The sequence below is a fragment of the Corapipo altera genome, unplaced genomic scaffold (assembly GCF_003945725.1).
Source record: "Corapipo altera isolate COAL_440 unplaced genomic scaffold, ASM394572v1 23b, whole genome shotgun sequence".
In the NCBI taxonomy this organism is placed as follows: Eukaryota; Metazoa; Chordata; class Aves; order Passeriformes; family Pipridae; genus Corapipo; species Corapipo altera.
Genome location: NW_020884885.1, coordinates 5,294,289 through 5,306,800, shown reverse-complemented (window position 1 = coordinate 5,306,800; position 12,512 = coordinate 5,294,289). Strand labels below are relative to the sequence as shown.

The 12,512-nt window shown below is 37.4% G+C and overlaps 1 protein-coding gene across 7 annotated transcripts in view; it reads right to left on the bottom strand.

Annotated features, from left to right (window-relative positions):
• The window catches only part of SIPA1L1 (signal induced proliferation associated 1 like 1), a 211,768-nt gene that overhangs the window by 186,197 nt on the left and 13,059 nt on the right, over positions 1-12,512 (bottom strand). For 5 of the 7 annotated variants that reach the window (XM_027641935.1, XM_027641941.1, XM_027641938.1 and 2 more), the window contains one exon: positions 4,080-4,181. The exons of the other annotated variants lie outside the window; for them this stretch is intronic. The gene's annotated coding sequence lies outside the window, so the exon portion shown is untranslated. The remainder of the gene's footprint in view (positions 1-4,079; positions 4,182-12,512) is intronic. 7 annotated transcript variants of the gene reach the window in all.

Sequence of the window (12,512 nt, the reverse complement as noted above, 5' to 3'; positions counted from 1 at the left end):
ACTTTGCCAAGCTAAAAAATTTGAGATTTAGTGAAAATAATCTTGTCTGATTATTCTGATTAGCTACAGAAGGCTTGCACAGCAACAGGCTGATTGTGAAATAAAATGTGAGATTAAATCTATTGCCAATAAATGCCATAGGAAGGGTAAATTAATCTCAAGTGAATCCATATATTAGCAAGTTTCAAATTTTAGAAGGGAAAACAGAACAGAAATCATCACCACAAGCTTCTTCTTGACTACTGTTTGTCACTTGCGTTGTTCAAAAAGATAGAGGGAGTAGAGAAGAAGTTAAGAGATATAGCATAGCTTCTACACAAACAAAAATTATGGATAATTATGGCCTTGGAGGGATTAAAAAAAGACACAGCTAAAATCATGAACACAAGCAGGAAATAGTTATTCATTACACAGAAGGACTGGTGAAATCTCAGTAAGATAACCAAAGTTTAACAAGGAATTTAAAAGCAAGTTTCTTCCCTGCAATATATAACTTTTACCACAGGACAACATCGAGGTCAGAATTCCAGTTTGATTCAAGAAGTGAATCTATTGAAGATCAGGCACTTTTTAACAGAGCACCCTAAATCTGTCATCTCCAATGCTGGCAAGTCCTTAAGCTAGTAGAACACTATAAATAACAGCTTGTAGTACCTTGTATATGACTTGTAATAACTTCTCTAACATTTTCCTCTCATATTAAAAACAAATAAGGGAGGGGGCATGTTAGCAGTGCTTAGATTTAGCAGGCTTAGATTTAACAGTCCTCAGAACTGATACATGTAAAACGGTATTGTTTAATATGTATCTAAGTCACTCTCAAATGAACAAAAGAATTGTTGTTCGCTCTTTTTTCAGTACATATTATATGCATTTACTGAATGCTACCAGAACTTTCTCCCATCAAACCAAAGTTTTCCAGACACCATTTGGAACAGGGCAGAGGGTGGAATGTCACAAGGGTCACAAATGAGTCACCTGAAACTACAGACTAGCAAAGTTGAACAACTTCCTTCGTTAAGGAGTCCCTATAAAATTTGAAACAAATCCCATACATTCCTGTATCATGAGAGGGTTTATACTGGGTTGAAATATGCACATAATGAAAAAATAAAAAGTTAGATTCTTTTTCATACACCAAATTTTCAACTGCTCAAGGCTTGTATTCAATCCATAAAAACATCTCTTATTTGTAAAGCACATAATTGAAGATTATGCAACTGTATTATAGCAGTCCCAAAATACCATGTGCAGAAAGCACCAAAGCGTTTACAGACAATACTTGCCAAACAGTCATTCCATCAAAACCATGACTCAACCACTATCTGAACTAAACTTGTTTGAACCAGAATGAAATATAGATGTAAAGTATGTTCATACTGAATTGCAAAACAAATGCCAGGAAAATAAAAATAACACACCTGTTGGAATGCATTTACAGAAGCAATCTGCCATGCACAGAGCTGGCAGTAATACCCTCTAGTATAGATTTGAAAGAGGAGACAAAAACACAGTAAGTTTCATAACAGAACTCACAGAAAATTCATAAATACCTAAATACCTCACTGACATTGTTTAGGTGGGAACTGCACTGAGAAACAAAACGACTGACCCACTCCCAACAAGAGGGAAAAACAAAAAGAAGGAGAACCAAGGGATCCGTCACCCATAGATTTCAAGTACAGCTTAAAACATAACTAGATTATTGTCATCCAACAGCTCCGCATTGTGTAAAGAAAGACACTTTGTCTCATCCCAGTTTCTAGTGTCCAAAACAACCCACAAAAATCTCAATTAATATCCCCATTGCAGAAGGATATAAAACCAAGAGCTACCTGAAGAAGAATTGTTGTTACTGTGAATTTTCCCAGAATGAGACAGCAGCAGCACTATACCCGCAAAGGTGCATTTGTTACAACCTGTGTTCTTCTGGGTTTACAGATAAAAGTTATACCAACTCTTTAAAAACATATTTACTAGCTTTACTAGCCTTCAGAGAAGGCAACATATAAACACCCAGAAACACCTAAAGCTACCACTCTACTTTTAGGATGTAATTTGATGAGCAAATCTTTCAGTGCAGCTTCGTGCCTCTCTACTGCCTTCTCAGTTGTGCAAGTATGTATGGACAAGGTGGATGAGACAACAAAATGACTCAATGACTTGTGCAGCAGTGATGTATCTGGCAGGGGGGCCCAGATGCAAAATCTAGCAGTAGAAAAGGCCAGTCATTATGCAGTTTCAGGTGTAGATCTGACACATAAGGCACCCTAGTTCATCATTAAGTATATTATGTTGAATTACAAGTCCCTTTCCTAGGCTGTCAAATCATTTTGAGAGACATCTCTCAATATCAGAACTGCAAAGGAGAGTGAATGAAATCCTGGCCCCCAAAACCCGCACTTAAGCACATTTCAGTCTTAGGTGCTTGTGTAAGCTTACAGCTTTAAAATTTAAAAAAACCATACAAAAATAAACAAACAAACAAAACCACCCAAAAACAAAAACAAACAAACAAAACCCCAAAACAAAACAAAAAAAACCCACACAAAACCAACCAACCAAACAGAAACGAAACAAAAGCCCTCTCCACACTATATTCTGTCTTAACAACACATTGCTCCTTTGGGCACATACAAATGGCTCACTAAAATTCAGAAAATGAGGGCCATTTGGCATACAATAGATTAACAACTAATATCTCTACATTTTAGCTTAGGCAGGAATTACATAGGAAATTTTGAAAATTCTACCAAAACCAGTCCAAACTGCAAATGAAGACAAAGTATAAGCTATTTTAGGGAAAAACAGCTGAACTCATTACACTGAAGAGCCTTCCTAAGTACTCCTCAAATGAAGGCACTAAGGAAAAAAGTAGTTAACATTTTCAATAATTTTCTAATCTCCAAGGAGCAAACAGTACCTAAACAATTGTTAGCTTATCTGTACCACCACAGTATGTTTAAACTGCCTTTACTCTTCCTTCCTTGCTTTAGGAAATACGAAGAAAAAAAAAAATGTACCTACACATGGGCAAAGAACTTTCCCTTACTCTATCATGTTATTTAAAAAGAAAAATTGAGCCAAATTCATGTTACCATTGCATTGCAGAAATTACATTTTCTTTGGTAGAAATAAAAGACCTTCAAATGTAAAACCGCTGTACTAACTCAATTTTGCCACAGGATGATTCTTCCTGTCCATCAAACCCCTTCTGAATTCCTACAACCCATTTTTTTAAAATGTCATTCTACTTCTGAGTCCATTAACAATAAGAACAAGAAGTCAGAAACTGTTACAATGAAGTCTATAGCTATACAGATAAAGGAGTCAAGAGAAATTAAACGCAGAAAAATCCAGATACTGTTTAACAATACACTGTGGAATAGACCTTCAAAAGAAACAGAAGGTTTCATTCTCAGCCCACTTCTGTTCAATTCTCTTCATAATGTGAGCTTTCTACCGCATGCCAAAAAATCATCAGGCAAAACTTTAGTATCTGACAAGAAAAAATGCTTTTCAAATTCAAATTAAATGCATTTTAGGCTATTTCAGAATCGCTCAGAATCACATTCTGAGTTGGAAAGGACCCAGAAGGATCAACAAGTCCAACCCATACAGGGATCAAACCCACGACCTTGGTGTTATTAGCACCATGCTCTAACCAACTTCAAACCCAGAAGTTATTGCTGAGTAATAGTCATGACCTTGATATACCAAACCTCATTTATAAGAAAATGCTCTGCTTCCTCCAAGCTTCATAGCCAACATGCCACTTTAGTTTTTTTCTCACATTTCAAAACAAACAGATACCAAAAAATTAAACTCCTCAACAAACTTAGTGTTCTGCCATCATGTATCTACACTGTGGAAAGCACTTCATATCTGCTACTACCATTTTTTAAGGGTAGCTATTCAGAATGATGCTTTTTGCCTTATTCTGAAACTGAATTTGACTGCTGTCCTTATCCTTCATAACTTTCTTTGTTCTTTCCACTTCTGTGGCAGGAAGTGGTATGTTCTGTATTACAGTAGCCAGATACCCACAAAAGTAAGGTTTACGCAAGTTGAATTCTTACCCTGCTCGTCAATTCCTTTAGATAGCTGAGGGTTCACAAAAATCTTCAGATTTTCTTTCCTGTCAGGCTGACATCTGGTCAAGTCCAAAGAATAGTTTTCATCTAAAATATATCAGAAGTTGGAGATTTGATTGAACGTCAACAGCATCGTGACAGAGATAACACACACCCCAAAAAAATCCCTTTTTCCTCCAAAAAGAATTCTAAATCTGTTTTCCTCCTTTGTAAAAGCCTTTTCAAGCAAAGTTTTAGTCACAGTTGCAACCATATAAGCAATTCACAGAGCGAACTGATAAACTGAGTAAGACTACATGGAAAGTTCAATTATGGATGCACCATATGCCTCAATAATCCTTTAGGTATACAAAAGGAATCAATTTGTGCAATTTGTTCAAAACACAAAAAGCCCTTTTGGCAAGATCATCCTTCAGCTGAACCATCAGTTTGAACACTTGTCTGCTGAAAACATCATCAGTTCACTTCACACAGTAATAACAGTAACTTAAACTAGCACAGAAGTAACATGGCTCTGAACCACTTGGTTCTGCTAAAGGAACAGGTACATTAGGATGGCAGGGGAATTTGCCAGATCCATATGTTTATTAGCCAAAATAACCAGTGGGTTTTTGTTTGGTGGTGATTTTTATTTCCTAATTGACCTTCCTCTGATACTTAAGGTAACCCTTACCTAAGTCCCTCAGCAGTGTACAGCAGTAGCCTTAGATGTACAGACCTACTTCAAGTTTTGTAACTCAATTTACCTCTTACTTTATACACGGTCAGAACTGCAAATCAGTAAATTCTAAAACCGAAATGTTTATGTCTCAGCAAATGTATACAGTCAAGAAGCCTCTTACATACAACCCCACCAAAAGTCATTATTATCACAACAAAGTAAAAAATTGAAAACATTAGTAACATTTGTTATTAGCCTCAATTTAAAAATACGGAAATCTGATTATACCTGGAACACGTGTTCTAGTATCAGCTTTTACCTCTTTCTGCAGGCTGGAGTTAAGGGTCACACTTCAGGAAACACAGTAAAAAAGCAGTATGCCAGATCAATAGCACTTTTTCTTACTAAAGGCTCTCAACCAAAATACAACCTGGTAGAGGTTCAAGAGCAGCACTCTCCTGACAATTTTCTCTCCTCTTCCAGTGGTCATTAGCCAAGTGTTCAGCTAATTACTGTTTGATCTACTGCTTAGCACGGATGAAACTATGCGAAGCGGAGTTTAGCTTTTAAAAACAGTCTTCATTTTATCTACTAAAACACATGAAAACAAAGCCTAATCAAGCTAGTATTCTGTACCATTTATTCTCCCACCAGTGAAAAGGGAAGGAAAGACTTCTCAAAAAGATGAAACTCATTAATTGAAGCAATTCTTACACAGCTTTTCAAACACATCAGCTGGGGGGAGGAATCTGCCATGCTGACTACCTGCCCACTGAGCACTAAGTTGCCTCTGCAGATAAGTACTAGTGCCCCACCAGTGCCTCCTGCTCCTCAGTGCTACACAAATTCTTCTATTTGCTCAAGAAAATTTCGATCAGTCTGATGAAGTCATAAGCAACTAAGAATACAAATTTATTAGCAAGTGTAAGAAATTGTAAACACAGGCATCCCTTACAGTTTCAGGCATGATGCGGAGGGAAGGCATTCAGTTCAACCCAGGCCAGGTTTTATGTTTTGTGAAAGGCATATCACCACCTGAGAGCCTCTCTTCTCCAGGCACTCCCTGACAGAGCATTGCACGTGCTATCAGAGCAAGAAACACTGAACCTTCTACAAGCACATGGGCATGAGAAGAGCAGCACTACCACTCTGTATAATTGCCAAGGCAGGAAAGGCGTTTTACCAGGCATTTCTCTTTTCTTCCTATCAGCTTTTTGGGAGAGAGAGTGGTGTTTTGTGAGGCTTTTTTTAAAGGCATGGAAATCAAAAACTAGCACATTTACATGTGCTAGATTATTTCTTTGAATTCATCAGTTGGGAAGACAAGGACTAAAGTGAAACAGGACTGCATTTGCCTTGGCTGCAGCTGCTTTAGAGCAGGTCTAGTTTCCATAATTAAACCCACATTTGGCATATACTGAGAGCCAAGTACAGACAGCAAGGTCTTCGTATTCAACCTTCTTAGCAAAAGCAAAAATGAGCCAACTCAACTCATATTCCAATCAAGACATATCCTAAATATTTATCTGGAGTAGGCAACTGTTCTAGAAGAAAACGATGACAGAAAGCAGTTTCAAAGTAATTCTCACACATCGGCAAACCTCCCTCTCCAACTAAAGATTGGCTTAGTTAAATATTTCCAGCCATTTTAAAACTGTACTACTTAAAAGATAGTTTTTAATAGAAAAGATGCTTCATAATGCACTTAATGTCAAAGAAAGAAAAATTCAAGTTTATTATACTGCAATTTTCCTCAGCTTATCCATCCTACAAGCAATTCCACATACAGAACAGTTCACATTAAGGAAACTCAAGTCTGAAGTAACGACAGATTTATCTCCCTTCTTCTTATTTTCATTCCCAATTCCTCAGCATTTGTATTTCAAGATTGCATTTCCAGGACACCAGACAGACCCAGAAACAATAACGTCTCTACAGCTTCCCATAAATAAGTCACCCCTACTTTATTTAACCTAAGGCACAGACTCCCCACCCTGAAATACAGCCTTGCATTCTCCTGAAATGTTCATGAATTATATAGATAAACCAAAACGTGAGCTGCTACTAGTTTAGTGAGGTTTAGTTGACCTACATCTACTACAAATATTATTTCAACAGTAAGGCTGAAGAAGTTTATAACCATGAATACTGTGGATGTTCTAAAAGTTGTTTTACAAAAAACAAATCATAGTTTAGAAAGCCCACACTTGTGACTACAGAAAGCGAGTTGCAGAAGCATATGAAGTAAGTTCATCCTGTACAAGTGAAAAAAAAAAATTAAACCTTCCTCACAGAAATAAAATTCTAAGAGGTAGAGAACTCAAGTTAGCTGAATCTCCCTCCATGTGACAACCCACATAATTTCATGGCAGATTAAATGAATCACTTAAATAATCCAAGAAGCCATTCAAATAGGCACTGTTTACATTTTTATCTCACCTGTGTCCACTCATCAAATTAACAGGAAAAAGTAACATTGGCAAGATAGCAAGACTGGCTCAATTAAACATAATTATGCCTGATAAATCTTTTCCCATGAGGTGTAAGGCAAGACAGCTGTGACAAGCATAGGCTGCAAGCTGATTTGTCCTTACATCCTGAAACACTACATAGTATCTTATAAATGAAGCAAGTGATTCAACCTGCCAACAGCCCATGGCACAAGAGGTGTAGTTGTGAAAAAAATAATGCTGCGCAGGTGCCAGCAAGTTTTACCTAAAGTTAGTCTTTGGAAAAGTCAAAGTCATATGACTGAAAATGTTACCATAGGAGAGGTCTGACCCTAAGCCAAGGGTCCAATTTCTGGATGACCTGGACTCCTCACCAAGACAGCTGTATGGCAGCTTGCTTCTGCTCTGGCAGCACCGTGCAGCCTGTTAGATGGCAAAAGCAATATGGTAAAAAATATGAGTATCAAGGGCAAAGTGTCTCTTTTCAGTGGTTCATGTGAAAGACTGATTTGCATAGGACAAAAATATCTTTACTGTCTCTTCTCTGTTCCCTGACACTGCTTCATTTCCCTACTCACTGTTTCTTAGAATGCCCACTCACATATTTGTCTTATAAGCATTCATTCTGGCACGACTTTTACTGACTTTGACTATGACATATTAGAATATGGTGTAAAGTCCATCCCTGCATGCAGATCAAACAAACATTAATTTATAAATTGAAAGCTAACACCAAGAATAAAGAAAGCAAAAAACTACTTTTCCACTCAAAGTCAGAAATCCACAACAGTTTGCTTGATGGCTGGCTTGAAGAAATGCAGCATAAACCAATGTAACATGCCACACAAGGCCAAATACATCAGCAGGATAACTAAAATGGTATGTGACTACTACCAGTTCAATTTAGATGGAAAAAAACTTCAAAGAGCAGGGAAATATATTGATTAAATCTGCAGCTGTGTGAAATAAGTTTGGCTATGAATTAGAAAGTCTATTTCAAGCTAAATGATGTAAATAACCCTTTCTGGAAACAGTGATATAGTAAAAAAATTATTCAATCAAAGGTTCCTCATGAATCTAGGAACAAAAATAGACATTTCTGAAAATGCAAAATCTCAAGCTCTAGGTAACATTAAGTTAAAAATATCTGCCTTGCAGTGCTTGTTGGTGCTCTGTCTAAACCCAGTAAATGACATTGACTTTTACTCACCACTAGTGAGATCTCAGCTAAATGAGCATGCCCAGTTTTGGACTGCTCAGTACAAGACAGATGGACTAAAGAAAGTTCATCAGAGAGAGCACCAAGCAGTTCAGGGGCTGAAGTACATGAGGAACAAGGACAGGCTGAGACACCTGACTGTTATTCTGGAGAAGACTTGGAGGATCATCCTGCTTTCTCATCTACCTAAAGGGAGATAATAGAAAAGACTAAACTAAACTCCCTGTCACTGTACACTAAAATTGACACTGTTTAAGCTTTCAGGGGGGTAGGTTGCAGCAGATGTCCTCCAGAGGTCCCTTTAGGCCTAAATGAATCTACAACTCTGATACTACCCATGGAAGCTTTCATCCCAATTTGATGCTAATTTCTGATTATTCAAGTTATTGAATTACTACAGCACAACAGGGAGAGATATGTACAAAAAAATAGCTTCATGGGAAATGAGTGAGGTTTCCAAAACCACCTGCACAGCATCGTATTTGATACAAAACAACCATCACCTAAAAATAAGCAGTAAATCTTGCTGTAATTCCAAGCTGTGCTTTTAGCAATGGTCACAAGTGTGGCAAATAAATGAATGAACAGCAAGGCACAAAAAAATAGCAGTTTCCATGCAGTATAGTTCAGACTACGGTACCAAGCTTTTCTGGAGGTGAAGCAGTAAACTGTCTTCTACGCATTTTTCCTCATTTTATACAAAAAAGATGCTGCATTCCCAGAAAACAGAAAAACAGACCTCTAGCAGACTCACAGGTACACATAAAAACTAACTCTTCAAATGCAAGTTTCACATCTAAAGCACGTGTCAACCTTCTACAGAAAGACAGGACATTTCTGTGCATAACTGCAGAAGAACTATGTCACCTGCTTCTACAGGCCAGCAAAACCTGAATTATAAGGATAACGTTCTTTAAAAGCTTTTCAGAAAGCCTGACACACGAGGTAAGAGTTGTATCTGACTAGTGGATCAAAAACTGAATTTGTCATGCTGTTCCTCATGTAACAGAGAGACAAAATGAGTAGCTCTAGCTCGCAGTTTCTATGTAGCTCACAAACAGAAAGAGCTCAGAAATCAAACAGTGAAACAAATTCTGAACAGTATCCAGAAAAATCTTTTCCCTTGACTCCTGACAGGTACTGCAACATGTTGATCAGGAATATCCTGATAAATAAAACGTAAAAAAAAATTACTTTAAGGGCGACAAAACACTAAAACGAGTCACACAGGAACTTTGGAGTTTCCATCCTCAGAGATGTCTAAAATTTAACTGGACGGTGTCCCCAGCAACAGCTCCAGCTGGCCCTGCTTTGAGCAGCAGAGTTGGACTAGAGGAGCTCCAGAGATCCCTGCCAACTAACACAGAGTATCTGCAGTCAGTGAAAGTTAGCCTCCATAAAAACACATTCATCTCCAAAATCTGAGCTATACTTACACCATATTTTACTCATTTTGTTTGATGCCTCTAGACATGATCACACCACAAACATATGTTACTGAAATCCAATAATCAGGCCAAGGAAAGACTGCTCAGTTGTAGAAGACAAACAGAAGACACTTCTCTTTCGTGGCACATGAAACGCTAAAAGAAAGAAATACCTCTTCCTCTGTCTGAACATTGTGGATAAATGCCACTATTGAGGGGGAAAAAAATAAAAGCATTTAAATGGAATCTCTATTAAAATAATTAGAAATTTTTAAAAGCTGCCATAGTTCAAAATAAAAATAAATCATCTGAAGCCATGTCCTTAACAAATATTTTGTCAAAAGCTTCCCAGCATTATTACAGTTGAATCTCTTTACCCTGTGCTTTTGGACACCATAGACTCACACATGTTCTGTAGCGTCCATGACATTACTGACAAACCTTATTTAAAAAAATACACTTAGTCACAAGCCTAGAAGAGTATGTTTTCCCCTTTTCCAAAGAAAGGTCAAAAGACTTTAAAAGAGCCCAATTCATATCTTGAAATATAAATAGCTCATAATGGAATCAGGTCAAATACTGAGAACTTGGAACATGTAAATGTCTTCAGAAGGAGATTCAATTTCCAAGCAATATCTAATAAGACAGAACCAAACAGAACATTTATGATCCCATTAAAGTCTTTTCCTCTAATGGCCCCCCCCTTTTTTTTTTTTACATTCTCCAGATAAAAAGATTTGTGGTTTCATATCTATCAAAAAGATTAAAGAGAATTCAAGAAAGAATCTGCTTCAGGAAGACTGCATCATTTTTTCCCCTTTTACAAAATTAGAAATAGGCTTTGGGTTTGGTGTAATGCTAAGAATGGATGATGAACAAAAAGATAAATGTAATGAAGATCAGTGTTTACCACTCTTAGAGCACACTTTCATAATTTTGGACAATAAAAAAGAGTAATTTGCTAGGTACAAATACAGTTGATAAGTAAACTTTCTCAAACATTTATAGAGATAAAATTGTCAGTAAGTTACAAGACACAAAATGCTGGTTTCACAAGGATTAACAGCAAATCTCTGCATTGTCACCGATCATGACAAATTTGATCCAAATGAGACGCAGGCACATGTATAAATTCTATCAAGTGTGGCGGAATATGATACCAAACTGCTATCAGTGGTAGGAAAGTGCATAATATCTAACCCACTATGAAATTATAGTGGTCTAAATAATTAATGCTTAACACAAATAAGTCATGCTGCTACCTGTTAAATATTTTTGTTTTGATTTAATTACAGCCAACAGAAAAATTTACAATATTGATAATTTACATATGGCCATTGTACTTTTGACCCAGTATTGGGAGTCCTAAAGCCCTTCATGCAGCATCACTAAACCAGTGTTCTAACTTTGCAGCCTTAAGGTAAGTTTATATATATATTATTACACACACTTCACCCAACTTAAATATATGGCTTCATGTACTACTGCTCTCTCCTCTTTTTACCAAGAGGAAAGTTAAAAGCATTGTGGACAACTATCGGATAGCAGCAGCTACACAATCCAACACTCCAGTGGTGACTGATGCTGAATGGCTGAAAAAGTTCAGACTTTGACAGATCACTATCACCTAAACTGCAAAACTGTGTTACGGCAGCCCAAAAAAAAAGCTGTGATCCTAGAAGATTCACGAATCATTATTACCTAGTATTAGGCCTTGCCAGTGCAGGTGAAGAAACCAGTACCCTCCTCAACTCTTGAAGGAAAAAGGAATCAAAGATCTCCATTCTCAGGTGCAATGGGAAGGAAGGTAAGAGCCCAGTGAGCCCAGATTGCACATCATATGGCAGTTGCTGAGGGAGAGAGGAAGAAAGAGGACTGTGGCCCAGTTACTGCTTCACATGGTGCCACTGTCACAGACAACCAAAGTCAATACCAATTGATTCAAAGACCTTCCCTTCTCAGATGGATTGAAACATTTAGTTTTGCCTCTTTAAGAAGGGAAAGATCTCACATTGATTATACTGTTGTAGGTTGCAATCTCAAGTTTAAAAATACATCATTACAAATTCCGCTTTACCTACAAACTTACTAACCAACAATCAAAAAGCATTACAAGTGCAGAAGATTCAACCTTTTCTAGAAGTCAGTATGTTCTTTAGATAGTGTCTCCTATCATTTGTCGTAAGACCTGAACAACAAGTCAGAAAAGAAAAAAATTTGAAGGAAAAAAATGTTTAAGTTTTAACAGGTCAGACAAGCAAAAGCAAGAACAGAACCACCTTTCATACTCATCCCAACAACTCTTTTCATCCAAGCCTTACAACACACTTGCTAGAAAGCACAGGCAGCCAGAAGGAAGGCAAGAGTGTCTGGACACAGTGAACTGGGAGGGCAGCAAAAGGGCAGGATCCCATTTGTTTGTGCTCCTCTGCTGGACTCCAGGTATTCGCATAAGTTTGTCGGGTGAGCCTTGAAACATTGAAACACCTCAGTAGCACAATGAAAAGATTCTTCTTGAGAAAAGGTAGTATGAGAAAGCTTCTGGTAACCAGTATTCCATTTTTCAACAGTAACACTGGGGGGGGTGGTATTTCAAAGTACTCTGGAGGGAAGAAGACATTTCCCTGATCCAAAGTGATTTCTTCTACCAAAAAAACCCCA